A 26,340-nucleotide genomic window follows, 5' to 3' on the forward strand; every position below is an offset into this window, starting at 1 on the left:
CATGTGTGGGGGCCTGCGGCCTGTCTGCCAGGAACCTCATCACGCTATGGCTTCAACCTGAGGCAGATCAGGCAAAAAAAAGGCATTTAAGTTCATTCCTCGGGTTCCTTACCATCAGCATTCTTTGGGCATAACCTGCTGTTTCTTGGCCATGCAGACAAATGCTGTTTCGCTTGGTCTTCACAATTTAAAACTGTCCTGGTTGTTGAGATACTTGACCGTGCTGCCTTGCCTTTCTCCTTCCGTGCCTCCATCTCCAGAAGGAGACATTGAGAGGGATGTTAATGAGAGAATCTGTGCCACCATGGCTTGTCTCACCATGACAGATTTCATTGATCTTTGAAATTCTTTCTTCCATTTCCTAGACCCTAGTGCACAGGTAGCAAACACAAGGCCCGTGGGCCCCTCCATGTGGTATCTACCCCGTGGCAGTGCTGAGCTCTCGCTTAACAGTTAAGGAGGAGTTACATTTATACAGTCTTGAAATTATGTTCAGCCCTTCGAAGGCAACTGTGAGGCTGCTGTGGCCCCAGTGAAAATGAGTTTGACACCCCTGGTGTAGTGCCTCGTCTGTGTCAGGTAGTAGGAACTTAAATATCCTACAGCCTCTCTTTTGGCCAAATGATTTAGTCTCTGAAGACATGGAGAGACTACCTTCGACAGGGGGTTTCTCTTCTTCCCAAGAAGTCCAGGTGGGGTAGTAATTTGTAACTGCCTGTGAGATGGCAGTCACATGTAGGATTTTCCTCTTTGCCCAAGTTTCTTTTTAAAGGTTTAAGTAGTGGGAGAAGGGTCTGATAGCTCTTGTAATCTAGGGCACTCAGTAGAATTTCTCCTTATCCAATCAGATAAGTGCTCCTTAAATCATAGTAGCAATTAAGAGGCTGCTTTTCTTTTTCTATTAGCGTTCATTTACCAGGACAAGGACATCTATTTAGAAGCCGTAAAGCACTTAGCAAAAAGTGATTTTAAATGGGCTAAAGGAGGAAACATTTTTCTTGTTTTTTTTTTTTAAATTTTAAAACAGATGGTATAGTCACAGTCCATAAATTGACAGTAACACAGCCAGTTTAATTAATGGAGACATGCTTATCAGATTAACCAGGTCAAATTCAGATAGTACACATATGCAGTATGATAACTTCTGCATGAAATAAAAGGCACAAATTCATCCATAACAAAAAGTGGCAGGGAACCCCACAGATGTTAACAAATTATCTGATTTGTTTCACTTCTTTTTCTCTCTGTGTCTACATTCTTCAGTTTTTCTTTGTTGAGTGTTATTAATTTTATAATCAAAAAGTCACTGTAAAGTCACTTTTTAAAAAGTCATGCCAAGTAATGATGGATGTGCGTCAGTTTTGTGTTTATTCACATTTTATTTTTTGGATAAAAGCAAAATGGGGGGAAACATACAGTGTAAAATGTGGAAGAATAAGTGATTACTTAGAACCTGTTGAATTTAATGGTTGTTCGCTTGGGCAGAAATCTGGAAACCTCAGCTATCTGAACCACTCACCAAGAAGCAAGGTATGTTATCAGGTGAAATTAATTAGGTTATAAAAAGTATTTTCAACAATGCTTGGGATGTGATAAGCTGATAATTTTTATTATCATTTTCACCATTGTCACCTCTGGATACTCCATTTTTTAATACACTCCTTGTCCAACCCCTAGTGCTCTCTACGTGCTCGCTGGGTTAGGTTTTCTAGACCCTTCACAACCCTGGTCACCTGGTAGTCTTGTCACGCTCGGACTCTGCTGACCGGAGTCCGCACTGAACACAGAATAGCAGACATGGTGTGAGTGGCCAGGATGAGTGGACGGCCTCCTCCCCTGTCCCGGCCATTGTCCTGCTGACATTTGTTTGGTGGCCGGTCTCATCTGTGCCTTGTGTTGAGGTCCTGATCTGTGCTTATGAGTTTTTTTTTCAAATTAAATTGTTTAACCTGACCCCTGCTAAATCTAACCTGTTTTTGTTTTGGTTTGTCATCCTATTGAGGTATTTTTGTTGCTCATTTTCATTCTATCCCATTTTCTTTACTCATTAGCTTTGTACAGTCGAAGTTGTTTTTGTAACATCATTGATTTAAAACGTGGAACAGGGCAGAAAGCTCTGTGTGGTGGCATTTAAGGCTTTCCCATAGGTGGTATAAACATTTCAGGGCTTCATTCATTACCTGCTGCTTCTCGTTTTATTTTATTTATAATGCTGACAAAACTCACCTGATTAGTTTCTCAGCCAATGACAGATTAGCAGTCACAAGCTGAAGAGGAGAGAATTCTCAGAGGTGGTTGGGCTAACTGTAGCCTGTGATGGTCTCATGCCCCCAGGGCGTACAAGACATTTAAGGGGTTGGAGGAATCCCAAGATGGAATTCAAACTATGACAAAAGAAGTCAGTTTTACAAATTGTGTGAAGTGTACTCACCGAAGGGAGTGGATGGAAAGGTACTGACCAGCGTAGCTGAGGGTGAGTGAAGACTGGAACACTAAAGACAAAAGAACCGCACATGAGGATTTCATTAACTCTAGTTGAAAAAGTTATTTCCCATAAGGGTGAGGGTACAGGTTAGTGATTCTGAAACCACCATATGTATGTAGACTATAGTGAATAATTAAGTAAATGGAGAGTGGAAGTTAGGAGCCAGGTTTCTTACTGTGGGATGGGAGGCTACAGATATGCTAGAAGGAACGGTCCCTGTGATGGTGGGTTGCAGTTGCAGGTGTGGGTCAGTGTGAAGTCATGTTTTGCTCAATACAGAAACAGATGGACACACATGGAAACATTTATAGGTATGTATACATATATAGGTTAGTGTACACACATTTTTTAAATTTTATTATTGTTTTAATCCTCCCCCGAGTGTACTTTAGTTGACTTGAAAGAGAAACATCAGTTGGTTGCCTCCTGTGTACACCTTGACTGGGGACTGAACCCACAACCTTATGGTGTATGGGCTGATGCTCCAACCAACTGAGCCGCCCTTCCAGGGCTACCCCCATATATTTTTTGCTTTGTCAACTGAGGACCTGGAAGCAATAACACCCCAGAAGCAACAAGCATACTTAACACCCAGATCTTGGTTTCCAATAAGTACCTTTCTCTAATAAAAGGAATTTACTAGAGAATCCAGGATTAGAGAAACCAGAATCCAGGAAACCAGGATTCCTTGCAGAACGGCTGGTTCTAGAACTGGGGCAGGGATATAAAAGATAAACGTGGAGCTTCTGGTAGTGCTTCTGGTAGTTGAGGGAGTGCCCACAAAAATCCACAATGATGGAGGTCTATCAAGGTGCATAGGAACTGACTGACATAGCTAGCGCACAGCCAAAGCAAAACAATTTGAGCAACCAAATAAAATAGTAATGAACTGTCACCCAAATTATAAAATAAATGTTGTGTATCTAAGCTGATACAAATAAATCATTGAGGGAGAGCAAAGAAATCTGCAAAAAAAAGTTGCAAATGATTTACAGAGCTATCCCATCCTACGAGACAGATCGTAGCTCGCCACTCTGCCTGTGTAGGGTTTGCACAGCAACTTCTCCCAGAGAGGGTGGTGTCAGGAGGGAGGACCCTGATAAATACGCCTCTGCCGGGCAATCAAGGGTAACGGTGATATGTCATGGTGGCTTTCTCCTTCTTGTGATGTGAGGAAAATGACACTTTACCTCTGGGGTCTTCCTAAAATCCATAATTCCAGACAGGAGACATTGGTTTTCATGGCGTAGAAAAAAACACTAGGCAAGATCAGGAAATCTTCATGAAACGTGGATTTAAATGAATAATATAGTAATGTTGTTTCATTAATTGTGACAAATGTAATACCAATGTAAGATGTTAATAATAGGGGAAACTGAGGGTGAGATATAGTGTAACTCTTGGTGGTAACTTCACAGCTTTTCTGTAAGTCTGACACTATTAAAAATAAGTTGTATATACTTTATATATGTGGCATATATAGGTGTGTTATATATATGGCATATATATATATATATATATATGCATATAAGGCACCAGGCAGGACTCCAGAAGCATCACAAGAAAGAGCCCCCGCACATCACACACCCCGGGAGCCTGGGGGTGTCCGTGCTACAGAACAGTGTTTTCATTGATGCTCTTGGTGGTAGGAGCTGAGTCACGGAGAACAGGCTCAGCCACTCCCTTCAGCTCAGTGTGGTCCTTCCTACATTTTCCTGGTCAGAACCAACCTCTGGTATTTCTGGCCACAGGTTCTGTACGCACTCTATCCCCCATTCACTCTTTCGGTACAGTTTGGCCTAGGAGTCTTTAGTACACAAAATCCACATGAGGCAGCCTCTCCTCGTTCTTTTTATCTCCTGGCAGAATCTAAGGCTTCTGGCTCAGGTACATCTACTTTTTTATTTTATTTTCACAAATTTTTAGACTTAAGGAAGAGTCACAAAAATAATAGAGTTTCTCAAATACATTTCATCCAGGTGCCCCTAATTGTTAATGTTTTACATAACTTAGAACAGTTATAGAAACCAGGGAGTTAACATTTATATGATTAACTCATCTACAGACCTTAATTGAATTTTGCCAGGTTTTTTATTTTGTTTGCTAATGTTCTTTTTCTGGTTCAGGGTCCAGTCCTGGATCACACGTGGCACTTCATCTCCTCCATTCTGTGCAGTTCCTCAGTTTTTTGTCTCTGATGACCCTGGCATTTTTAAAGCATATCGGCCAGATTTGGTATCCCGTCTTGCAGTTGGATTCCCTGGTATTTTCTTGTGGTCAGACTGGGGATGTGTGTTTTGGTCAAGGATAGCTCAGAAGTGACATGCTCTCCCGATTCCATTAAGTCACAAGATACATGATGTTGATAAGTCGTCTTATCACTGGTGATGGTGATTTTGATCTCTTGGTCAGGGTGGTGTCTGCCAGGTTTCTCCACTGTCGAGTTGCTAGTTTTCCCTTTGTAATGAGCGTCTTGTGGAGAGAGAACATTGGGACTATGCAGATACGCTGTTTCTCATCATACTTTTACCTATTAGCATCCATCAGGGATTCTTGGCTGTAACAACTATTATACAGTGTTTGCCTTACGGTGATTTTTGTGTTTCCATCATTGTGTGTACACCAATTGATTGAAATTCTTCTCTGAGGAATTGCTCTAATTGCTCTATTACTCATTTTTAATAATAGCCACAAAACAATAATAATAGGGATCCTTATAACTAACGTAGTAGTGCCCAGTATTGCTGTTATGACTTGCCATGTGCCTGGCGCTGTGCTAGGCCTTGTTCCTGTATCCCACAGCTTGCCCCCTCTGCCATTATCCATCCTGCCACCCGTGGTAGTTCTGGGTTTTCTCTCTCACACTGGACGGATAGTCTCCAGTTCTGCGTGTCATGCCTATCACACCATAAGTGCTAAGAAAGCTGAATAAAATAATTTACTATGGCCTTTACAACCCTGGTTTGTCCTTCCTGATCATCCTACACTCTCTGATTTCACATTCTTGCAGTGGCTTTTGGGTAGTCAAGCCATGGTTTTGCCCCAGATGAAGCTCATGGTCAGTGACAAAAACTGGACCTTCTTCACAGGTGCTGCTGCTGTTGTGCCAGGTGTCCTGAGTTCTCTCTCTCCCCTTGATCTTTTTTTGTGGGTGTTGTTATTTATAAAACAATCATAATTTTCACTCATATAAGTATCTTAAGGCTTTAGACTGATCCCTATGAAATATTATGTTGTTTGTTTTAGCCCAATCCCTCAACCCATAGAGATCTTTCTGATACCTAATCGTGTTCTCCAACCCATCTGCTCTCTTTTCAGCTGTGCACAATCTGTAAACATCTGTCTCCTTCCAAACCACTGATAACAGTGTGGGGTAGGACAGGACCAGGTACACAAAGAAACCCAGGCATTCTTTAGCTCTCTTTAGGTGCAGTGGTTCACCTGTAGAAATGTGCGCAACTGTTACTGGACTAATGTTACCATCAGCTTCGCAGTTACTGTGTTCATCTTTGTTCTGAAATCAAGATAGACCATCTCTGGTATTCTTTACTACGCCACAGAAAGGTAAGATGCAAGGAGACAAAGTTCATTTGAAATAATATGTTCTTTAGGACCTTTTATTGCCATCTGGTTAATTTTTTCTTTCACTCATTTATTCATTGAACCTGTAATTATTGAACACCTGCTGTGTGACAGACACTGTTCTAGGTATAAGACTACAGTGTGAACAGAACAGACAAGGTCCCGGCTTATGGATGAACAAGCAAACAAGCACATGAGCAAGGTCATTTCAAAAAGTTATAAAGGGTGGAGTGGGGACTAGTCGGAAAAGCCTCAGTGATGAGGTGATGGTTGAGCTAGAGCCTAAATGGTAAGAAGAAAGGAGCCATGAGATCTGAGGGAAGAACAGATGCCCAGGTCCTGCGGCGTGTGTGAGCCTGGCACACTCAAAGGACAGAAGAGCAGTCATAGAGCTAGACTGTGGTTATAGCTGCCAGTTACTTGACAAGTATACTTAATTTTTTCCCTAGAAAGCATTAAATTTTGCTTAAAATTTGGCCTAGTTTGCTCAGATAGCTGTAAAAAAAAGAATGGAATTGCCAGGAGAGATTTATCATGTTGCTCCAAGAACAAAGTACCATCTGAAAACAAAACAAAGTAAAGTACTGGAAGTTATGTGTGCTCCAGGGTCGGGAAGAATGCTTCTGTCTTTCCAAGTGTACGTATTTTCCCTAGAGTGAGTACAATGATATTTCAAAGTGGAAGACCCATCTGTACTATAATGGGTTATTGTTTTGGCTGCATTAATATCTTAGTGTAATATACTGCCGTGAAACATGCACGCAGTTTTTAGACTGCAGGCCGTTGATGACTGCAGACTTGCTGTAAATCCAATGACATGAGTTGTTTCCTTAGTCTTTTCCGTAAAGCATAGTAGAAAATACGAGCTTTGTTATAGCTGTATCTAGAGTAATTTAATTATTCGTTGGGATTGTTGTGTTCTGGTATTTGCAAGTAATTGGTTTTTTGGGAGTTTTGACTGATCCTTTCCAAATGGACTTAAGATTAAAATGTGCTAAGCCCTTCCTTCATAACTCACATCGGAGCAGTATGTGCTGAAAGTGGAATGCTCCTATCACTGTCATCTCCCACTTTTTTACTCTTTGCCTCAAGAGTGAGCCAAGTGCGTAGCATTCTTGGCATCCGTAGCACAAGAGTTGAAAGGAAATGCTTAGAAGATGACTGGAATGTACAGTAGAAGTATCTGATTCTTGTTTATCTCTATGGTAAATTTCAAAACAGGAAATCCAGATGGTCCCTTGAACATTATTTTAGATAGAAATTTAGAAAGAAGTGAGTTAAATCCTATTAAAAATCAGACAGAATCATAGTCTTTTAGGTTTAGAAGTAGGCAGTATAATCAAGTATGCTGGCATGAATTGGCTGCAATGAGAACAGTTAGCCAAGAAAATAAAGTTTGTATACATTATCAGCACAATATTAAGTGAGCTGAATTGTAGAAAAATAAGTTATACTTATTATTTGGATGCAAGTGACATAGGTGCATTCTCCTAAAGGCGATATGAGTATCCACTTAAATAGTTGTCAGGATATAAGCTGTACCATATGTAGGTAAGGAAGCTCTTGGCTTTTATGTTACAGAAAGTTCTATCAAGTTCAGAAAAAGAACATGCAATTGAAAAAGGGAAAAGATGTGTTTCCTGCAGTGTGCTCATGTTCTGTCATTGTCAGCCCCAGGACCCGAATGTGTCCTCTCCCCAACCCACCCACCACTCAGTGAGCAAACAGGCTGCTGTTCGCTGGCAATGGTCACAGCGTTAACTGACCACGCAGGCACTGCTGGTGTGAGGACAGACAGGTGTGCCACGGTAATTGATGACGTGTGTGATAAGGTGAAAATTTTTGCAAAGCAAAATCATGACATATTTCTAAAAATTAACCAACTACACTGAGAGCATATGTGGAACCTCTATATTACTACCCCCCAAAAGATACACCTACTGATATTCATAAAATACATGATGAAGCCTCCTGGATGGTGTTTAAAAACTTGTTTGCTTTTCCAAATTGATGAGAGTTTTCAATCTCTGTGTTTACAAACCTGACAGACTTGGGGTGTTTTCTTCAAGCTGTTGTCGTAAACAAGCAAACCACTTAGAAAAATTCACATCGAGTTAATTTTGTTTCAAATATCTGCTTAAATTTCAAAGGCAACTTGAGTTAGCCCTGAGCAAGCTCATAAAACTGTATATGAATATGTATAGAATTATTTTTTCCATGTAGTACATGTATCTTCTGAGTAGTATATATATTGATTTGATAAGGTATATAAAGATGTATCTGTTCATCTTTAGTTTTTATTTTTCTATATGAACAGGTTTGGCTTGAGTAATTTTTAAATGTATTTTAAATGTAGATATCTTTATATCTACAAGTTTCTCTTCATATGTGATATATTTCATTTTACACAGCAATTGAGCTTCTGAAAAGTTGGGACCTTAAACAGTTGTAGGCAGAATTATTTTTAGATGTCCTAAGAGAGCTCTTTAAAAAAGAATAATCACCCTAATTTTTTTTTACGATTTCAGTGATCTCTTTACCTTGTTTTCTTAAAGCACATCTGTGTATAATGTGTGAGGCCCCAGAGCAAATGTCCCCACGTCTGACGCTCCAGAGCGTCATCCCCAGGAGCAGAAAACTTTGCCAGACGATGTTTATTAGACATTTCACATAGTGTATATACTACATTTTCTCCTACAGGTAATTGTTGGAATCATTAGTAGACATTATAGCCTTTAATGTAATTTCAATATAATTTACAAGTACATTCTCTAATAGACATAATACACATGAGTTTTAGGTTTTCAAACTAATCTCCAAAAATCAATGTCAGAAGTGGCTTCTGATAAATGCTTGGCCACTAAGAGGTATGTTTACAGAGCTTGGGCGGAGGTCAGCGTGTGGAGAGGAGGTCCGTCGTACTGGAGGACTCCTACTTGCTGAGTGGAAAGGCAGTGGGGTGCATACGGAGTGCATGAGAGCGGTAAAGGATAGCTAGGGAGAGGCCGGGAGGGTGTTGGGGATTTGGGGCATAATTCTTTGGGTCAGGAAGAGGCCTTAGAGATCTTGTCGTCTGATGCCATCATCTTACAGAGGGGAAACAGCTAGTGGTGGCCAAGCAGGACAAGGAATGCTGGTCTCCTGATTCCCAGCTCACTTTATACAGGCAGGCGCTGAGAAATCACACCCTGGAGCTTAGAGAGAGGGGCTGTGAGGAAGGGCCAGAGTCAGGGAAGCTCCTGTATGCGGATCAGATTTACCTCCCTGGAGGAGAGAGACGGCAAGAACTAAGCAGAGACATCAGGATCCTACCTAGCCAAATAGATTAGCATTCAGGACAGAGGCCAGTCCAAGAGAGGGAAATTGCTATGCCCCCGTGGTGGTGATTGCAATTACTCTTCTACTTTTTGGATGCCGTTTATACACGAGGCATTGCACTGTGCATTTTATTGTACCTACTGCTTCATTTTTGAACCTGAGGTTTTTGAATCTGCCTTATCCAAATCTGCTGTATTTCTCCAGTGTTATGTGACAAGCCAGAATCACAGATAAAGACTGGGCAAGTGTGATAGAAATCAGAGGTGGCAGAAGGGGCAGCACAGTGTGGCCTGGTCCTGGAGACTCACAGTGAAGGAACAGCAGTGTCATGATGTTGCAAATTGGAGGCCACCTCTCCTGGCCCAGCAGATAACAGAAGGAATTACCACCTAATTTCTGTGCTTGTTTCTGAGGAGCTGAATAAAAATGAGTCATCCTTTCTGCCTTGTGACTAGATAGATCTCTGTATATGGTGTAGTGCCCACAGGCACTACAGAAAAAACCACACCCTGTTGAGGAATCATAAATATCTGTGGATTGCTAAAAACACGGGTGTTTAGCCTAACAAAGGAGAGCTTTGGGGGAAGGCTCATATTCCCCCCTCATGGGGAAGGGAAGGGAAGCGTTATTCATTGAGCATCATACAGTGTTCCAGGTATTAGGGGCTCTCTAATCTTCAGAAATCTTATAAAGGAGATACACTCACTTCCTATGGATCACAGAAATGAAGCTTAGAGCGGGATCATTTTCTGTGGCTAACCTAGCTAGCAAATGGATTCAAAGCTGGGTATGCCTAAATGCAAAGTCAAATGGAGGAGGGATTAGACTTAAATCTGAGTGCCCCAGTAGCAAAGCTGGACCGGTAGGTATAGTGTGTAGTGAGGGTAATTTCACAGGTTAATCAGAAGTGCGCTCTTGTAATAAGAGCTGTTCCCAAAATGAAACATAGTGCCTTTTAAAACCCTACACAAAACAGCCTTACCAGGATACAATTTATAGACTGTAACATTCACCTGTTCTAAAGCATACAGTTTCAAAGAAGAGGCTGAAAAATCTCAGTCGAGGGCATATATAGTGGGAGAGTGCTCTGCTTCCGTCCCTAGAAGACTTGATGTCAAGTGACTCAGAAGCAGTTGCAACCCCATCCCCCGCCCCAGAGTGCTAAGCGGCTGTTCCCTTAAGTGTTCTCAACTTTGACGGACACGTGGGAATGGAAAGGATCAAAAGTATTCCGGTTGCGCTTGTGATCTGCACACTAGAATTGCAGAGGAGATTTTAAACAGTTTACATGCAGAAGTGACGGCCACCCTGGAGGGGCTGGGTCAGCATGTCTGGGGCCGGCTCTGCCTTGGCTGCTGTTTACGGGCTGCCCCACGTTATTCTAGGGTGCAGCTCTGCTGAAGACTTTCCTCAGTTGAGGGAAGGCTTCGGGCTCTGAGAGGTTCAAGAAGGATCAAAGACCCAAACCAACCCCGTCCTGCCAGCTGCCCCAGTTCCTGCCTGCTGCCGCTGCTTCTCTGAGCCCAGAGATCAACCTGCCACCTCCGAGTTACTTCTGGTTTGGCAGCCGTGGCAGCGGTTCAGTGTCCGGCTCTGATGCTTGAGGCAGTGTTGGCGGTTTAGCCGGAGATGGCTTTATGACCTGTTTAACCCGATGAACTCGTTTGTACCTCATTCATGCCCCCTAGACATTTCCGCAGAAGTTTAGGATGGAAATGTCCTTGGGGAAAGAATTAGTGTATACTTCATCTCCATATCTATCAGTGTTCCTGCTTTCAGAACAGCGATTTCCCCCCGTATTTGGAAGTTTTGTGTCTCTTTTCTTTGGTTGTGCAGGTCACAATGGATACACCCACATCAGGATCAGTGCTTTCTCATTTCTCTTCTATGTGGAACTTGTATAGTTAACTGATTATAATGTGGCCCGGGAAAAATCTAGTCTGGAAGTGACAGAGCTGGTGCCCTTGGGGAGCCCATAAAACCTCTCTGAAGCTCCATTTCTCTGCCGACAGGTCACTTTAAGAATACAGCTAAAACTGCGTGTGATAATGCTTTACAGTTGTACATGTGTGTACCCACCCCTGTCAGGTGTTCTGTTTGTTTCCCTGGGGAAACAGCATGAGTAAGTTATCCTTACCCTGGAGAATCTTACAGCTCAGTGAAGGAGACAGACTTAAAACCTGGTCATTGTAAAAAGTGTGGCAGGGCAGAAATGCATGGGATACTCCGGGAGCATCATGGAAGCTACCCAGGAAGGACAGGGTTATTGGCTTAGAGATTTCGGAGAAGGCTTTCTGCAGGTGCTGATGACAGACCAACGGGACACTAACCAAGTGGACCGGAGCAAGCGTGGTACTCCAGGCAAAGGGAACAGAATGGGCAAAGACTTGTAGGCGAGAACCTGGAAGGAGTAATGTTGTGATGCTAATGGGTGTTTTATTCAACTCTCACTTGCTTTCCCTGGGGAGAAATGACTTTTTATTGAGTGGAATGCATGAAGAGGAGGAAAGAAGGCAAGGGATACAGGTTAAGAGTCATCATCTGTTTCCCTCTTCAATTGTCTTATTTTGTGTAGGTGTTTGGGATACGGAACAGGAATGATTTACAAGCACCATCAGAACCTCATGATTAAAAGAGCCCTGACTGGTGTGGCTCTAGAGGATTGAATGTTGTTCTGCAAACCAAAAGGTCCCTGGTTCGATTCCCAGTCAAGGCACATGACTTGGGTGCGGGCCAGGTCCCCGGTCGAGGGTGTGTGAGAGGCTACCAATCAATGTTTGTCTCACACATGGATGTTTTTCTCCCTCTCTTTTTTAGTCCCTTCCCCTCCCTCTAAAAAGAAATAAAATCTCTTTAAAAAACAAACCCCACAATGAAAAAGAATGCTTTGTCTGGGTCAGGTGCCATGCATGTTCAACCCGTGAAGCGTAGCAGTGCTTACAGAAGGTCTCTCTCAGAGAAGGGAGGCTGGTTTTTATAAAGACGGCCTTTTTAGTGCAGGAAGTCTGGATTGTAATGAAACCAAGAGATGGTTCATGAACCACGCAGAGCTCGGAGCAGCAGCACGTCCATCGTGGTTGCACAGCCAGCTAAGCCTCAGCAGCATCCCTTCAAGGCTATTCTTAAAGCAGCTACTTCAGTTGATTTCTGTCTTGTCCTCATCCTGTATGCTTCCCAGTTACGCATTTCAAGTAATCGAGAAATGACAAAGCCAGGTATCCAGGTTACTGGATGGCTCCATCAAAAACAACGTGATAACCAGGGGCCTCATCCCCCTTGCCACTTCTGCTGACTCTTGTCAACCTGTGGCGCCGAGGCAGAGGAGACTGCGGGGCTTATTATGGCTGCCTGAGTCCTGAGCCTTCATCCTTCATGCTGGAAATGTCAAGAAGAGATGTGCTGAGTGGAAAGAGCAATACGGAGGCAGCCAGGAGACCTGACTTCAGTTCCAGCTCTGTCTCAGACTAGCGGCTTTGGCCTTGAGTAGGTCATCTTCAGTGGGTTATAATTTCTGTCCTGGGAAAGGAGAAGCTGGGGCAGAGATCGTCTCTGAGGTTCTCCAAATTGAAGCTGGTAGGACTCTAACTGCGTCATTGCCTGATCGCTGACTCTCCTCATCTCTGCCGCTTCCTTTTGCTTCCCACTGTTGCCTCCACTCTTCCCTTCCCACCTTCCTGCCCTTGCCTGACTTTGTTCTTTCATGCTGCCTCTTTGTATGTTGCGGGAACCCTTTGGTTCCCGTGGAGAGCTAGATTACCAGATAGGCAGACTAAATGTGTGGTTAGGACATCTGCAGAGCAAAGGCACCACTAGGAAATGTCTCAAAAATAATTTGATGTTCACTGCTTTAAAAAAATGTATCTGAGCCATCGTGGGGGGGGGGGGAGCAGACTTTTGCTGGACTTCTTTATTCTTACTTTATGGTTTGCTTTTTTAATTGAATTTCTACTTGGGAGGAACACTATAATCTTTTCAGTACTTAAGACTGCTGGAGATTTAATCTTCTACCTCAACTTCTTGGGCTCAACCTTCTCACCAAAGCACCAAAGAGGTAGAGACATGCATGCTACCTTGCTCCATGCCCTTTTCTCTGTACGAGCCGTGTGGTGCTTATTTTAGTATGGTAGTGGCATATATCTCTAGAGCACCCCTCAAAGCCTTCCATTTGATCATGCACTTTCCAGGTGAACATTCCCATGGTGGGGTTAGGTCCTCGGGCACAGGTAGGTCAGGAAGAAAGATATACTCACACCCTCTCCAGAATTTACAGTCAAGTAAAAAGACACAGTTATTCTCCAGAACAATTAAATGCCAAAGTAGCCGTAAATATTTGAAGGAGTGTTATAGGAACTCAAAGGAAGATAAGTTTCTGGAAGGTACTCCCTGCTAAAGGGACCTTGACAGGAAGATAGTGGGAGTTTTATCATACTAACAAAGTGTGCGCGTCTGAGTAGCCTGTTAACTTTATTTCTAAGCTCTAAATCCCATGACTCTGGGCTGCTGGCTGCTACCCGTTCTCAGAGCTGCCCCAGACTAGTTTCTCCCAGACTCAGGCGCTCTCTTTTCATCTCTACCTCTCCTGCCCTGGTTTTGGTCCTTTGAGCCTGCCCCTTCTGATAAGCTGCTGTAGCCACTGAAAAGAAACAACAAGTTGAGACGCCTGGGCCCACAGAATAAAAGGGCATTTTCCTAGTGGACTTTATCTGTGTCGTTGCCATGGGGAGCATATGGCTTCTGCACAGTCCTCAGTTCCTTGTTTTCACCACCGTCTAGGTCAGCCCATGTCATCATCGTCAAAGTGAAATGTATTGAGTTCTAATTATGTGACAGGACTGTGCCAAAGGCAGTACATGTGTGGATTTACTAAATTCTCGCCACAGCCTCTGAGATGAATGCTTTTTTCCCATCTTATTGACGAGGAAAGGGAGAGTCAGAGGCGTTAAGGCATGCGCCTGCAGGTTATCCAGCTGATACACGGCAGAGCCAGAATGTTTACTGTAGCAGGTGAGTTCTGAGCTCTGCCTGAGGGCACCACCGCACTCTGCATTCTAAGGAAGAGGAGCTGGGTGGCGTGGTGGTCTGGGCCAGCAGAGGGCAGGTAGCGTCACTTTGTGTTTGAGGGGAGGAAGCACTGGTTCTGAGCTCCTCTCCATCGGGAAGAAAGTTGTTTGGATTGTTCACAAGAAGAAATTCCAGAAAGTACTTTCTCTTAAAGATATTTTTCTGTAAGGCCGTCATTTTAGTTCTCATCATCATTCTTCAAGCCCTGTGTCTGATCAGAGTAAAAGTTGCCTAATGTGGGTACCTTTTCATTGACATACAAAGTATCGCATTGCCAGGTGTAATTTCCACTCAGGTGGCACTGTTCTCAGCACGGATGGAAGTGGCGGGGTTAGCCAGAAAGGACTGTACTGGGTATCTTACCTCCTTTCACTCTGTAAGCAAGCAGTTGCATGCATTGAAGTGTGTCTTTTCAGTGTGGTTGGTTGGTTTGTTGGTTGGCTTTAAGAAGGAGGGTTTCCTTAAGAAAGTTAACAGCATTTCCTCTGCTGCTTTTTTGGGGGGTGGTGCTGTTCTGGGGTGTTTGCTGATATTCATCAGTGTGGTGATAACCATGGTTTTCAAAAAGGAGTCTAATTTTATGAACATTTCAGTCGCTGCTTCACTCAGGTGTAGTTCCTAAGACTAATTTGATGCCTTGAGTTGCACCCAGAAATTTTACAGTTAGCTCTGAATTAATTTCTCTCAAAACGTAAGTAAACTTTTAAAATTCTCTTAATAACTCTGGTATCTAACATCCACTTGTCATTTTATTTAATGATTCTAGTGCCATGGAAGACTCCAATTACTCATTGTTTTTGACTCTAAGAATAATGATTGTCATAAAATTCCCAGTTTTGCCTGAGACCACCCAGCTTTCCCCTACTCAGGCTTCAAGCCTGTTGCTCTTACTCCAAGGACAACCCAGAGAAAAGAAGACAAAGCGAGAGGGCAGAATGAAAACTTGGTGGTAGAGATATCTTCCTGAGCGCTCTGGAAGGATCTCCCTTCCCCTCCCCCCATACTTTGTCAAAGCCAGAGGCCCTTTGCCTCAGGAATCCCCAGGCTCAGCTGCAGTTTCCGTCTTGGCTGTAAACGACTATCTGAACATGGGGACTCGAGAAGGAGGGACCTTTAAGTTCTCTAGTTTAACAGATGTGAAACTGCTTTTAGGGAAATCAGCTACCCACTAGTCTGGTCCCTAGGCTGTCTTTGTGGGTCAGGCCTGGCAAAGGAAGGAAGAAGGAAATAAAGTGAAATGAGTTCGCTCACTTTTCTTCCTTAGAAAGACTCTGCAGGAATACAGATGTAGGTCAGAGGCATCCGAACTCAGTGAGCGGGGTTGTCCTACCTGGAGCCCTGTTTACCACCCCTGCTGTCTCAGGTCACCGTAAAGCTGCAGGGGAGGATGTGCGTACCTTTGCTTCCCAGCTCCACAATCACGACTTCATGTAAAGCACTTACATCCCCTTATCAGACCTGGGTTTGGGTCACAGTGCTACCACTATTCATTAACTCTGTCATCTTGGGCCAGAAGTTGAAACTCTTGAACACGGCTTTCTCCTAATTTCAAGTTGATGATAACGCTTAATTCACAGGGTAGTTGCAAGGCGAATGAAAATGATGACACATTTAAGGCACTCTGTTAGTTAGCTGTCCAGTATCCTTGCTGTTACGGTGACAAATGGCTAGCTGCCTGAATTTTTACACTTTATTTTCTAGGATTTTCCCACCCCCCCATCCTTGCCCTAGTACATGTTCATTGATTTTAAAGAGAGGGGAAAGAAGGGAGGGAGAGAGAGAGGGAGAGAAACAGCAATGTGGGAAGCATCAGTCAGTTGCATCTTGTACACACCCCGACTGGGGACTGAACCCACAACACAGGCATGTGTTTCGACAGGAATCAAACCTGCGATCTTTTTTGGTTTACAGGATGATGCTCCAACTATTTAAACTACACCAGCCGTGTCTTAAAGGTTTTTAATAACCCTTCCATAAAGGATTGATAACGTAGCCCTGGCCAGGTTGCCCAGTTGGTTGAAATGTTCTCCGTACACCAGAAGGGTGTGGGTTTGGTTCCTGGTCAGGGCACATACCTAGGTTTGCAGGTCCAGTCCCCAGTTGGAGCACGTTCAGGAGGCAACCTATCGGTATTTCCATCTCAAGTTGGTGTTTCTCATTCATTCTCTCCCTCTCTCCCCTCACACATACCACTTCTCTCTCTCTCTCTCTCTCAAAATCAATAAACGTATCCTCAGGTGAGAATTTAAAAAGAAAAGGATTAATAGTGTAATATATTTGGCTATGCAAATGGGGAAAAACTTGTGAAGAAATTTCTCAGCACCCTTCATGTTTATTTTAACACACACAAAGAAATCCTCCTAAGGGTTAACTTTTCACCTGTGTCATTTGGCTTATAAAATATTTGGAAGAAACTTTCCAGGTGGCTAATGATCCTCATAGGTCACGAACTTATTTCCATGTGCTAAGCCACAAATAATATTTTTGATAAGGCTGTTTCTCTTTTGAATATATTTTAGATGAATCGTTGCCCTCTAAGAATTCACACAGGCATTAGATACCATGTTTTAGACTACCTTTTCAAGAACTTGGTGGGATGAATATGGTCACATACCCATCCACAAACAAGTAAAACCAGATTATTTTAGTTCCCTTCTCACCAAATTTTTGCACATCTATTCTTCAGTAAATAGTCACTGAAAACTAAGATGTACAAGACAAGGAGACCTACCCACTTTGGAGGTGTGAGGGGGCCCATACCTCCGTCCTTCATGCCCATGTTAAAAAGCAGCTGAGAGGGATAAAGGAGTCGGGCTGATGGACAGCAGTATATCATCTGTATTACCGAAAGCGCTTTTTTGGAGAATGTGGTTTTGGACCTTTTGCCAAATGGGCATTCTGAAATTTCATCCTTGGATCAGATAGTCTTAACCACGCTTCCCCTGGCATAGCAGGACAGCAGAAGATGGCAGGGAGCTGGGAACACCTCCTTTTACCTAGCAGAAGAGCTCAGAATTCCCCCAGGCTGGCAGACCCCCTAGAGGAAAAGGAGGGAGGAGAGGCGGACAGAGAGGCCAGGTCATTATTGTGGGGAATCCTCTTCCGGGCATAATACGAGGAGAGGAAATAAACGAGGTCCTCTTGCAGCACCTGCTGTGGGGGCTTCAAAGGAGGATCAGACCTGGCCCAGCTCACCAGGGATATTCAACGAGGAAGGGAGGTCAGGCGCCTGTGCACTCCGATTGCCCTTCTTCACAGCCTTTTATAGCTAAAGCTTTCAATGTGGGGCGTGTTACATGTGCCTGCCACACTTTTCCCTCGTGTTTCAACTGGCTGCCATCTTTTCTGGCTCCTTCCTACATGTGGAGCTTCTTTCAAGCACCACTTTTAGGCTTTAAAAAATTAATCCTTATTTGCTTAAAAAAGGATGAAAGGAACAATTCCTTTTCATACAAAAGTGCCAAACAGGTTCTGCCTTCCAAATATCTGGTGGTGATATAACTTAGCCCAAAGGTGAATTTTACCCTAAATTTAAGTGGGATATAGAATATGTTACATGACGATGCATCTCAAACAAAAGCAGATTCATTGCAGCTGCTAAAGAATTGAAAATAGTAAAGTCACTGAAGGGAATTTATAGTGATGATTAATTCCATAGCTTTGGAAATTGAATTGTAGTACTTAATTGACAGAACCCCACAATTCCACCTCCCACTCATCTGTTTTCTTTTACTTCCCCAACTTCTGTGCATTTTCTAAAAAGAATTTTACAGAATTTGAGGTAGACCTTTTTGTTGGTATTCTCAGCCAGACTTTGGAGCAAGTTGTTGACCAGAACCTGCAGCCAGCTTTCTTCAGAAAAACCTGCCCATGTATTGAGCCAAGTTGTGGTAGCCACTCCAAACTGTTCCCAGGTAGGCTCTGGAGTAGAACCAACCCATGCACGTGCATTTGCAAGTAGCCACTGGATAAGAACCAGGATAATGACTCCAGAAGTAAAGGGTCACGGCACTAACCTGCTGAGTCTAACCTCAGCTCAGTCTTGCTGCATTTCGTTCGCTGCTCATTGCACTCCAGCCTGTCAGAGGCTCTTGAAGGTCTGTGGGGGCTCATGAAGAAAGGGGTAAGTCTAGATGGAGATCAGAAATCTGGGTTTGGAACATGTACTCCAGCTCATCCTGATTAAGGTGTTACTTTAGAAGAAACACAAAAGAGTGGGTAACTCAAGCTCCTCCTTACAAACCTGTCCACATTTATTCATGCAGAGAGGCTGTTACGATCTGTCACAGTAAGAACACAGAGAGTCCCAAAGGGCTTCTTGGCCGTCCTTCAGGTGCCAGGCTTCCTGGCTTCTACTATGTCTTTGTGCACAAGTTGCCAACAGCCTTTACTCCCTTTTGTTCCTAACTGTCAGGGATGTGCATGAACAAGAAAAATAAATATCTAGGATCAGACAAGTTCTACATGAAATTTTGTTTTGGAACATGAAAGCTAAACACTTTCAGGCCAAAAAAACATATCTTTTCCTTGCCCTGGCCTGATGTAACCTCACTCTTAACTTACACCACACGTTAAAAATTTTTGTTAGCCTTCTCTGACTTTCTTTCTTTTGCTTATAGTCAAGTATTCTGGTCTTTTCCAGCTTTGAATCATTCTTGACTCTTTTGAGATCACTTTTTCTCCCAAACAGTTGAATTAAGAATAAGCCTGACACAGGTTCGTGACCATGATGGATGGAGACCGGGGCTGGAGGAGGGAGGCAGTACGGCTCTGCAAGGAAGGTCACACAATGTGAAAGCACCGAAGGGTCTTGAAGGCCTTCAACTCCAGCAGCGCATTTTTCCTTACAGACTGTAACTCACTTAAACGTATGATTCAAAGTATACTAAACTCGTGTTATTAACTATCATCACACATGATTGCTCTTTTTCTGAATTTCAAATACTTTATGGAGGGAACTGTGGTATAATTCCAGAATGTGGCCTTACGGCCCAAACAAAAGGGGTACCCAGTGAATACTGGATAAGGTAGTTCAAAGAATTGATTTTATAAACATTTATTGCATATTTTTTTTGTATACCGGGCTATTAGAATCTAACAGTTAGATGACAGTGTAAAAAGATCAATAAGGCACCATTTCTTCTGTGGAATAGCTTACCATCTGTTGAGTAAACAAATAATTACACCCCAGGGATTACCCTAATGAACTGTGAATAAAGTAGCATAGAGACTCAGCTACTCTGAGTAGCTTACTCTGCCTTCGCTTGAGGACAGGAGGCAAATGGCTTTCTTTGAAGGATTTACTGGGGGGCAGGGCACAAATGTTTTTTGGAAAATAGTACAATAATTAATATACAATAATAAACTCTGTTTCATGTACTCACAACTGGAAACCTATTTTTGCCCCACCCCTTAGTTTAGATTTTAAGTGTGAACAGACTCAGAGAACTTTACATCAGGAAGAAAGACACACTCTAATACAGACTCATTTTATGGATAAGGAGCCTGAGACCTAAAGATTTTCATTGCCATTGCTGGGATCCAGTCATTAGTTCTAGTAGAACTTAAATATTTCTCGTGAAAGTAGAACTTTGGGTACCCAAAGAAATATTGTAATTGTTTTGGGAAAATGGGGTTGACTCTGAATATAGTTTCTCCTGGAGCAACGTGATGTTTTAGATGTTTTTAGAGCTGTGTTTACCAGAAAGCTATCTTAGAAGGATTGATTAACTGTTAAATTCTCTTTTGCGTCAGCCTAAAGTAACAGCTCTCCTAGTACATCATTTTGATATTTTATTACAAAAACACTAAAAGGCAGGGTGGTCTGGAAACTTGTTAGTGGGAATAGTTTGTGGCTCCCAGGTAATCTAGGAGATAGAAACCATTATACCAAATATACCAGGTCACACAATATAATAAGACAGAGAAAAGAAAGAATAAAAGAATCTTCTTTTTGTAAAATTTTATTTATTTATCTTTAGAGGGGAAGGGAAGGAGAGAGGGAGAGAAATATCACTATATGGTTGCCTCTCATGTGTCTCCTGCTGGGAACTGGGAACTGGGAACTGGCCTGCAACCCAGGCATGTGCCCTGACTGGGAATCGAACCGCGATCGTGTGGTTCGCAGGCCCGTGCTCAATCCACTGAGCTACACCAGCTAGGGCAAAAGAATCTTCTTAATCTTAGCTCCTAGTACATAATGGAACATAAATGGCACTGGATTATTTGAATGTTAAGCCCTATCTTAAATAAACCTTTTCTATAAAAAGACTAACAAGCTTCTATACTTTTTGTTTTTAATTATTTTGGTTATAAGGATTGGTTAGGTGAGAGGGTTGTCTTTTGATCTTTCACGGTACCTAAAATTTCTTTTCCTATGAAATTTATTCCTAAATTTTTTAGTATGTCCACAAAACACAAGTTTATTTCATAACACTACTTGGGTTCCTGATCAGTAGAATTACATAGACTGGTATAATGCTGATCAAGAAACGTTTGAATGCCTCCCTTCCTCTTCTCTAAAATGATTACATAAGCAACCTGCAAAACTGTGTGTGTGTGCATGTGTGTTTAGTTTTGCTTTCTGGTACATCATATTTAGTCCTTTGACCATGAGGGTGTTATTAACATTTCTGAGACTGATTTTTTTCACCTGTAAAATTAGGGAAATAATTTGCCTCAAGGATTTGCACCAAGTAAATGAAAGAGTCCTTGGAAAAACTCTCTCCCAGCATGCCTGGCACATACCGGAATCACAGTAAATTACAGCTTAAATTATTTCGCTGCATTTCCTGTGGTTATGTTATAAAGTATTAATAATAATCAGAAAGAAAACTTGTTTGTTATTTGGAAAAAGTACCCCATTCTTTCCAGAACCTAATAAGAATATGATAAATATCCTATCTCTCCTTTTATTCCCTTTGGGTTCTGGTGAACAGTTTTCACAGCAGCAGGTTTTAATGATTACTTTTGAGGACTGAACCTAAGCGTTATTGACTAAGATAAAAACCACAGGCCCCAAGAGTAAGTATTGATGTTGGTAGAGAGCCAGTGGATGAATGATGTTTAATATATTAAATATTCAATGCAGAATCTTTTGGTTTGGTGAGTTTTGCTAACACTGCCAATGAAAACATCCAGTTTGACTTTGAGAAGTTTAGTTTTATATGGATACAATCTATTTCACCTGACAGTTAACTACGTAATAACAATACTGGTAATGGCCCAAAGAATTTGCTAAAATTCCGTGTGAATCCAAAGAGAAAAATAAAAATGACTCTGTTATTTAAGTGCTTATATTTTTCTGCTGATTAGCTAAATTTGCACCTCGACTGATTATAAGTACTATAAATTACATTTTAAATATAAAACTAAAACAATAGAAATTTTGTGGGAATTTTGGCATCTCTCCCTCTTTTTCTGCTTTTCTGTAATTTCTAAAATACTGTTTAGAACTCCTATTATCAATGCCTACAATTTTCTGAAATATAAACATTTTTTTATTCCATCACCTTAAACCTATATTGCCTGTGTTAGGTTCCTGTCTGCCACTGGAAACACCTCTTTTAAAATCATACTAAATGTATTTTTGAAGCAGACAACCTACATTTCATCACTTTCTTTATGTACATTTCTAAAAAGTAGAAATTGTGGAAGGAGACCAAATCAGAAACTTTCAGGCTTAAGGAAATATTTTTGGAAAAGCAGTCCAGGACTTCAGGTCAAGATGCAGGCACAGGTAGACACACTTCACATCCTTGCGCAACCACAAAAAGAATTACAGCTAAATCTCAAAACAAGTAGCTCCCAGAACTGTCCCCAAACTGAACTGTATGAAAGTCCAACAACCAAGGAAGCCAGACGGGTAGGAGAGGCGGAGAGGCGAGGAGACCAGGTGTGACACAGAGCGCTGAGGCAGCAACACGGGCACAGGGGGTCCCACATTCATGTGTGGTTGATAAAAATTAGAAGTGATACCTTGGGAGTGAATGATCCCAGGAACAGGCCAGGGTTCCAGTGCTGGGGAGGTAAATTCCCGTAACTTCAGGCTGGAAAGACCCAGTAGGGGATGGGGAGGAAGAAGAAACTGCTACATTTTCAGGAAACTCCACTTATGGGGCCTGCACAGTCTTAAAATGTGTGCACACCCACCCACTGTGGGATTTAATGCCTGGACAACAGCTGGAAGGGGGCCAGTCTCATAGAGGGAGTGGGCGAAATAACTAGAAATGGAGCAAGGGCTGGGCAAATCTCCAGAAGCCAGGCAGCGACACAGTCCCCTCTCCAAGCCCTCACCTCACACAGAGCCACAAAGCAGTGAAGCAAGTTGCCCTGCCAATTACGTAAGGCTCCACCCCTCACAATTTACGGATGACTTTTCTACACAGGCCACGCTACTATAGTATAGTAGTCAAAGCAACTCTACCTGATACACAGAAGCAAACACAGGGAGGCTGCCAAATGAGGAGACAAGGAAATGGGGCCCAAAAGAAAGAAAAGAGCAAAACCCGAGGAAAAGAGCTCAGTGACGAAGAGATAGCCAACCTATCAGATGCAGAGTTCAAAACACTGCTGATCAGGATGCTTAAGGAATTCATTGAGTACAGCAACAACATAAAGGAAGATATGAAAGTTACACTAAGTGAAATAAAGAAAAATCTGTAGGTAACCAACAGTGAAAGGAAGGAAGCCAGGATTCAAGTCAATGATTTGGAACATAAGGAAGAAATAAGCATTCAACCAGAACAGAATGAAGAAACAAGAATTCAAAAAATGAGGACAGTATAAGAAGATTCTGGGACATCTCAAAACATGCCAACGTCCAGATCATAGGGATGCAGAAGGAGAAGAGAAAGATCAAGGAATTGAAAACTTACTTGAAACAATAATGAAAGAAAACTTCTCTAATTTGGCAAGAGAAACAGACATGAAAGTCCAAGAAGCACAAAGAGTCCCAAACAAGTTGGAGCGAAAGAGACCACACCAAGACACATAATTAAAATCTCAAAGGTTAAAAATAAAAAGAAAATCTTAAAAGCAGCAAGAGAAAAGCAGACAGTTACTACAAAGGAGTACCTACGACAGTGTCAGCTGATTTCTCAAAAGATAAGTTTACAGGCAAGAACAGACGGCAAGAAGTATTCCAAGTGATGAAAAGCAAGGACCTACAACCTAGATTACTCTATCCAGCAAAGTTATCTTTTAGAATGGGAGAACAGATAAAAGTGCTTCCCAGATAAGCTAACACTGAAGGAGTTCATCACCACCAAACCATTATTGCAGGAATTCTTAAAGGGGCTTATTTAAGAAAAAGAAGATCAAAACTATGAATATTAAAATGGCAACAAATTCACAGCTATCAACAACTGCATGTTAAGAAGAAAAACCTAAGCAATAACTAAAACAAGAATAATATAGATATGGAGGTCATTTGGAGGGGTATCAACTGGGAGGGGTAGAGAGAGAATGCGAGGAAAGGTGCAGGGAGTAAGAAGCATAATTGGTAGGTACAAAATAGACAGGGGGAGGTTAAGAATAGTATAGGAAATAGAGAAGCCAAAGAACTTAATATGCACAACCCATGGACATGAACTAAGGGAGGATCACCAGGGGGAAGAGAGGTACAGGATGGAGAGGAGCAAAGGGTGGAAAACGGGGACAACTGTCATAGCATAATCAATAAAGTATGCTTTAAAAAAATCCAATTATTACACTTTCACAAATCACAAAATCAGCCTTTATTTTATTCAGCCTTTAAGAACGGTTCTGAGTGCTTATATCATTTAATCTTCATAAAAACCCTATGAGGTAGGTGTTGGCATTATTATTGTTACTGTTACTGCAGCTGTTACCACTACTACCACAGTCACCATCACCATTTCATGGACAGATCAAGAAACTTCCATAGTAACACAGCTAGTGACTGGTAAGAGTCAGGAGTTGAACCCAGACAGTCTGGCTGTGGGATCTGTTCTCGTAATTACTGTACATAGGGCTAAGTATAGACCCAGCTTCCAGAAACATCCATAGACTTACACATATGATTTGTATTTGAGTAATAATCTAAAAAATCTTTGACTTTTCGGTTTCTAAAGTACAATTTTCTAGCACTTAAGATATCTAAATTGTTTTAAATGATTTACTGGCTATGAACAGGTGTGCGAAGGGAGTTACATGTGTTGACCTTGCTGACAGTCTCTCTAAGCCTAGTTTTCTCTGAGTTTCATCCTCTAAAGGAATGTTGGTTAATATGTATTCTGATTTCCTTTTCTTCCCCCGGTTTACAAATGAGAAGTTAGTCATTTCCTGCTCTGTGATCCCACGGCACTTTGTTCATACTCGATGTTTTAAGTAAATACTTTTTTTTTTGCAATTAATCTGTTTATATGTCACTTCTTTCCATCCCCCATCCTTGCCTCCAAGTGAGCTCCTAGAGGTGGAACCAGGTCCACTTTATTTTTGTCCCCACCCACCTGGTGACCAATGGATGAATCACACTGCCTGGAGAGGGTAAGGGACTTGCCCGGATTAGCAGGTTGACTTGTGAACAGCTTTTCCAACTCCCAGTCTGGTACTCATCACTCACGTGCTGCCAGAGATGTTTCCAAATGATTTGGAATCTTGCCAAGGATTTAGGACACCATTTTCATATATGTTCCTCTAGAGTAGCGTATTTATAAAATTATACTAACAGTCATGTTGAAGATGAGGATGGTGCTGGTGGTACCACTGTCGAACCTTATCCTAGTGTTCAACATGAGGATCAAATGAAGTGATAGTATCTGTGGAAGTTTTGGTACTGGTAGAATGCCTTCCACAAGGACATTTACTGCTGTTACTCTAGTCCGTTGTTACTGATGTGTGATATACAAGGTATTTTCACATTCAGTATCTCACTGTTCATTACACCCCTGTGAAGTAGATGGTCTCATTGCCATTTCACAGATGAGAGAACTGAAACTGCAAAAGGTGAAGTACTTCAGTTACAACCACAGTGACTGAAAGAAGCCCAGTCTCTCCCCTTGTTGCAACACAGCCACCAGAATGAGGCTGCCAAGTCCCTCGAGGTGTGGCATCCTCTTCCCGAAGCCGCCAGGAGTGAGCCAGGAGAGAGGCCTGCAGGAAAGGGGAGAGCTTGGCTTTTCTAACTGCAGGGCAATTATATGTGTGTGTTTAAATTTTTGTCCGATTTTTTCGTTTAATCACAATGCAGGGTCTGGGCACAGAAAGCTTTATAAGATAAAGCGAGCAATTTCATTTTGAAGTGGCCAGCCAGCATTGTAACAGTCAGCACGTGGGGCATGGGGTCCAGGCAGGAGGGGGCTAACCCCTCCACTGCTTTTGTCTCAATGGGGAGTTCCTTACTGCTACTCTCAGAGGAAATGAAAGATGATAAATCCAGCTGCTGCTTCCTGTTTCTATAATTCAGAGATTTATTTATTTAACGGGTAGAACGCCTTATTTTTAAACCAGTAGAAAATACCCTCAACCTGATCCTCGTTAGTATTTCCTTAAAAACTGGGTATACTCACTTAGGCTTTAAATGGGGTGTGTGTGTGTGTGTCTGTGTGTCTGAAATTCCCATGATGGTGACTGGGCCAGCTCACACTCTGTGTTTTTCAACAACAAGGGAAAGAAAACCAATTAAAGCAGATTTTATGGGGCTCTAAATGAGACTGACGGCTGTCTGAGAAGAGGCCTGTAATTTATGTCCGCGGAATAACTATCTCAGTTGTGCCTCTTGTGCAGCTCAGGTCTGGTTTTACTTCTGCTTGCAATTGTAATTAGTGAAAGCATCCCATGTGGGGCCAGGGCCACACTGCCTCCTCATGTGCCCTAGGTTATGGAAGGTAGCCACAGGGTGTGGGTGCCTGGGATGTGACGTGATGGGTTCA

At 42.3% G+C, this 26,340-nt stretch overlaps 1 protein-coding gene across 5 annotated transcripts in view; it reads left to right on the top strand.

Moving 5' to 3' along the window:
• The window catches only part of LRRC8D (leucine rich repeat containing 8 VRAC subunit D), a 116,003-nt gene that overhangs the window by 66,092 nt on the left and 23,571 nt on the right, over positions 1 to 26,340 (top strand). Inside the window, exon 1 of one of the 5 annotated variants that reach the window (XM_037045464.1) lies at positions 21,446 to 21,469. The exons of the other annotated variants lie outside the window; for them this stretch is intronic. The gene's annotated coding sequence lies outside the window, so the exon portion shown is untranslated. Of the gene's footprint in view, positions 1 to 21,445; positions 21,470 to 26,340 lie in introns of those variants that run through there. 5 annotated transcript variants of the gene reach the window in all.

Source organism: Sturnira hondurensis, unplaced genomic scaffold (assembly GCF_014824575.4).
Source record: "Sturnira hondurensis isolate 20B ecotype Veracruz unplaced genomic scaffold, ASM1482457v3 Scaffold0004322, whole genome shotgun sequence".
Classification (NCBI taxonomy): Eukaryota; Metazoa; Chordata; class Mammalia; order Chiroptera; family Phyllostomidae; genus Sturnira; species Sturnira hondurensis.